This window comes from Arachis ipaensis, chromosome B06 (assembly GCF_000816755.2).
Source record: "Arachis ipaensis cultivar K30076 chromosome B06, Araip1.1, whole genome shotgun sequence".
Taxonomy (NCBI): Eukaryota; Viridiplantae; Streptophyta; class Magnoliopsida; order Fabales; family Fabaceae; genus Arachis; species Arachis ipaensis.
This window is the reverse complement of record NC_029790.2, coordinates 100729178-100733700: the sequence shown is the minus strand read 5'-3', so window position 1 is coordinate 100733700 and position 4523 is coordinate 100729178.

Below are 4523 nucleotides of genomic sequence, written 5' to 3'. Positions count from 1 at the left end.
CGTTATCAATGGCTACTTCCCGTCCTCTCAGTGAAAACGTTCCAAATGCGCTGTCACCGCACGGCTAATCATCTGTCGGTTCTCGATCATGCTGGAATAGGATCCATTGATCCTTTTACGTCTGTCACACGCCCAAGAATCGCGAGTTTGAAGCTCGTCACAGTCATCCCTTCCCATATCCTACTCGAAATACCACAGACAAGGTTTAGACTTTCCGGATCTCAAGAATGACCGCCAATAATTCTAGTCTATACCACGAAGGTTCCAATCTTAGATTAGAAACCCAAGAGATACACATTTAAGCTTGTTTGCATGTAGAATGGAAGTGGTTGTCAGTCACGCGTTCATAGGTGAGAATGGTGATGAGTGTCACATAATCATCATATTCATCATGTTCTTGGGTGCGAATGAATATCTTAGAGAAGAAATAGACTTGAGTTGAATAGAAAAATAATAGTACTTGTATTAATTCATGAAGAACAACAGAGCTCCACACCTTAATCTATGGTGTGTAGAAACTCCACCGTTGAAAATACAAAAGTGATAGTGGTGTAAGCATGGCCGAATGGCCAGCCTCCAAGCTCTAGGGACTAAACGTCCCAAAGATTGATGAAAATACAATAGTATAAGGTCCTATTTATAGAGAACTAGTAGCCTAGGGTTTACAGAAATTAGTAATTAATGCAGAAATCTTCTTCCGGGCCCGCTTGGTATGTGCTTGGGCTGAGCATTGAAGTTTTCATGTGTAGAGACTTTTCTTGGTGTTAAACGCCAACTTTTGTGCCAATTTGGGCGTTTAACTCCAGCTTTTGTGCCAGTTCCGGTGTTAAACGCCAGAATTCTTGAGCTGACTTAGAATGCCTGTTTGGGCCATCAAATCCCGGACAAAGTATGAACTATTATATATTGCTGGAAAGCACAGGATGTCTACTTTCCAAAGTAATTGAGAGCGCACCAATTAAGTCTCTGTAGCTCCAGAAAATCCACTTCGAGTGCAGGGAGGTCAGAATCCAACAGCATCTGCAGTCCTTTTTCAGCCTCTGAATCAGATTTTTGCTCAGGTCCCTCAATTTCAGCCAGAAAATACCTGAAATTATAGAAAAATACACAAACTCATAGTAAAGTCTAGAAGAGTGATTTTTAAATAAAAACTAATAAAAATATAATAAAAACTAATTAAAATATACTAAAAACATACTAAAAACAATGCCAAAAAGCGTATAAATTATCCGCTCATCACAACACCAAACTTAAATTGTTGCTTGTCCCCAAGCAACTCAAAGCCTTGGATCCTTTTTATTTTACCCTTGTCTTTTGGTTTAAAGAGTTATTGGCTTTTTCTGCTTGCTTTTTCTTTTTCTTCTTTTTTTTTTCTCTTTTTTTTCGCATATATCCTTTTTTTCTGCAAGCTTTTCACTGCTTTTTCTTGCTTCAAGAATCAATTTTATGATTTTTCAGATCATCAGATAACATTTCTCCTTTTCCCATCATTCTTTCAAGAGCCAACAATTTTAACATTCATAAACAATCAAGTTTAAAAATATGCACTGTTCAAGCATTCATTCAGAAAAACAATAGTATTGCCACCACATCAAAATAACTAAACTGTTTTAAAATTTGAAATTCATGAACTTCTTTTTCTTTTTCAATTAAAAATATTTTTCATTTAAGAAAGGTGATGGATTCATTTTCATAGCTTTAAGGCATAGACACTTAGACACTAATGATCATGTAATAAAGACACAAACATAAATAAACATAAAGCATAAAAATTCAAAAAACAGAAAATAAAGAACAAGGAAATTAAAGAACGGGTCCACCTTAGTGATGGCGGCTTGTTCTCCTCTTGAAGATCTTATGGAGTGCTTGAACTCCTCAATGTCTCTTCCTTGCCTTTGTTGCTCCTCTCTCATGGTTCTTTGGTCTTCTCTTATTTGATGGAGGAGGATGGAATGCTCTTGGTGCTCCACCCTTAGTTGTCCCATGTTGGAACTTAATTCTCCTAGGGAGGTGTTGATTTGCTCCCAATAGTTTTGTGGAGGAAAATGCATCCCTTGAGGCATCTTAGGGATTTCATGATGAGGAGTTTCCTCATGCTCTTGTCCATGAGTGGGATCTCTTGTTTGCTCCATCCTTTTCTTAGTGATGGGCTTGTCCTCATCAATGAGGATGTCTTCCTCTATGATAATTCCAACTGAATTGCAGAGGTGACAAATGAGATGAGGGAAGGCTAACCTTGCCACAGTAGAGGACTTGTCCGCCACTTTGTAGAGTTCTTGGGATATAACCTCATGAACTTCTACTTCCTTTCTAATCATGATGCTATGAATCATGATAGCCCGGTCTATAGTAACTTCAGACCGGTTGCTAGTAGGAATGATTGAGCGTTGGATGAACTCCAACCATCCCCTAGCCATGGGCTTGAGGTCATGCCTTCTTAGTTAAACCGGCTTCCCTCTTGAATCTCTCTTCTATTGAGTGCCCTCTTCATAGATATCCATGAGGACTTGGTCCAACCTTTGATCAAAGTTGACCCTTCTAGTGTATGGGTGTGCATCTCCTTGCATCATGGGCAAATTGAATGCCAACCTTACATTTTCCGGACTAAAGTCTAAGTATTTCCCTCGGACCATTGTAAGCCAATTCTTGGGGTCCGAGTTCACACTTTGATCATGGTTCTTGGTGATCCATGCATTGGCATAGAACTCTTAAACCATTAAGATTTTGACTTGTTGAATGGGGTTGGTGAGAACTTCCCAACCTCTTCTTCGGATCTCATGTCGGATCTCCGGATATTCGCCCTTTTTGAGCTTAAAAGGGACCTCGGGGATTACCTTCTTCTTTGCCACAACTTTATAGAAGTGGTCTTGATGTACCCTTGAGAGGAATCTCTCCATCTCCCATGACTCGAAGGTGGAAGCTTTTGCCTTCCCTTTCCTCTTTCTAGAGGTTTCTCCGGCCTTAGGTGTCATAAATGGTTATGGAAAAATAAAAAAAGCTTTAGCTTTAACCACACCAAACTTAGAAGGTTGCTCGTCCTCGAGCAAAAGAAGAAAGAAGAGAGTAGAAGAAGAAGAAATAGAGGAGATGGATGGGGCTTTATGTTTCGGCCAAGGGGTATAGGTAGTGTGTATGTTGTGTAAAAATGAAGGAGTGAAGATGGGTTTATATAGGAGTGGAGAGGGGGATATGGTTCGGCCATTATGGGTGGGTTTGGGTGGTAAAGTGGTTTGAATTTGAATGGTGAGGTAGGTGGGATTTTATGAAGGATGGATGTGAGTGGTGAAGAGAATGGTGGGATTTGATAGGTGAGGGATTTTTGGGAAAGAGGTATTGAGGTGATTGGTGAATGGGTGAAGAAGAAAGAGAGAGATGAGGTAGGTGGGGATCCTGTGAGGTCCACAGATCCTGAGGTGTCAAGGATTTCTCATTCCTGCACCATGTGGCGTGCAAAACGCCCCTTGCTGCCAATCCTGGCGTTAAATACCAGGTTGCTGCCCATTTCTGGTGTTTAACGCCAGCTTCTTGCCCATTCCTGGTGTTAAACGCCAGTCTGGTGCCCATTTCTGGCGTTAAACGCCCAGAATGGTGCCAGACTGGGCGTTTAACGCCCATTCTGCTACCCTTACTGGCGTTTAAATGCCAGTAAGTTTCTCCTCCAGGGTGTTCTATTTTTCATTCTGTTTTTCCTTCTATTTTTGCTTTTTCAATTGTTTTTGTGACTTCACATGATCATCAACCTACAGATAACATAAAATAACAATGGAGAATAAATAAAATTAGGTTGCCTCCCAACAAGCGCTTCTTTAATGTCAATAGCTTGACAGTGGCTCTCATGGAGCCTCACAAATGTTTAGAGCAATGTTGGAACCTCCCAACACCAAACTTAGAGTTTGACTGTGGGGGCTCTGTTTGACTCTGTATTGAGAGAAGCTTTTCATGCTTCCTCTCCATGGTGACAGAGGGATATCCTTGAGCTTTAAACACAAGGGAGTCTCCATTCACTTGAATGATCAATTCTCCTCTGTCAACATCAATCACAGCTTTTGCTGTGGCTAGGAAGGGTCTGCCAAGGATGATGGATTCATCTATACACTTCCCAGTCTCTAGGATTATGAAATCAGCAGGGATGTAATGGTCTTCAACCTTTACCAAGACATCCTCTACAAGTCCATAAGCCTGTTTCTTTGAATTGTCTGCCATCTCTAGTGAGATTCTTGCAGCTTGTACCTCAATGATCCCTAGCTTCTCCATTACAGAGAGAGGCATGAGGTTTATGCTTGACCCTAGGTCATACAGAGCCTTCTCAAAGGTCATGGTGCCTATAGTACAAGGTATTGAGAACTTTCCAGGATCTTGTCTCTTCAGAGGTAATCTCTGCCTAGTCAAGTCATCCAGTTCTTTGATGAGCAATGGAGGTTCATCCTCCCAAGTCTCATTACCAAATAACTTGGAATTTAGCTTCATGATTGCTCCAAGGTACTTAGCAACTTGCTCTTCAGTAACATCTTCATCTTCTTCAG